Consider the following 846-nt stretch of genomic DNA (forward strand, 5'->3'; position numbering starts at 1 on the left):
TCTAGCGGTGCAGAGGTGATATTAATGTCTGTAATGCAACACTCAAATATGAATCGGGACTGCAGGTCTTCCCTCAAGAAAATTATAGTTATTTGAATAAAAACTGCATATTCATATAGTTTTAGATTATCATTACAGTGTTTCAATCGCAACCTGGTTCTGGCGTAATCTACATCTGTCCACTGCAAGGGCTCTATCCACAACCTGGAGGAGGTATACACTCACCTAAAGGATTATTAGGAACACCATACTAATACTGTGTTTGACCCCCTTTCACCTTCAGAACTGCCTTAATTCTACATGGCATTGATTCAACAAGGTGCTGAAAGCATTCTTTAGAAATGTTGGCCCATATTGATGGGATAGCATCTTGCAGTTGATGGAGATTTGTGGGATGCACATCCAGGGCTCGAAGCTCCCGTTCCACCACATCCTAAAGATGCTCTATTGGGTTGAGATCTGGTGACTGTGGGGGCCATTTTAGTACAGTGAACTCATTGTCATGTTCAAGAAACCAATTTGAAATGATTCGAGCTTTGTGACATGGTGCATTATCCTGCTGGAAGTAGCCATCAGAGGATGGGTACATGGTGGCCATAAAGGGATGGACATGGTCAGAAACAATGCTCAGGTAGGCCGTGGCATTTAAACGATGCCCAATTGGCACTAAAGGGCCTAAAGTGTGCCAAGAAAACATCCCCCACACCATTACACCACCACCACCAGCAGCCTGCACAGTGGTAACAAGGCATGATGGATCCATGTTCTCATTCTGTTTACGCCAAATTCTGACTCTACCATCTGAATGTCTCAACAGAAATCGAGACTCATCAGACCAGGCAACAT

Source organism: Micropterus dolomieu, linkage group LG19, assembly GCF_021292245.1.
Source record: "Micropterus dolomieu isolate WLL.071019.BEF.003 ecotype Adirondacks linkage group LG19, ASM2129224v1, whole genome shotgun sequence".
NCBI classification, from domain to species: Eukaryota; Metazoa; Chordata; class Actinopteri; order Centrarchiformes; family Centrarchidae; genus Micropterus; species Micropterus dolomieu.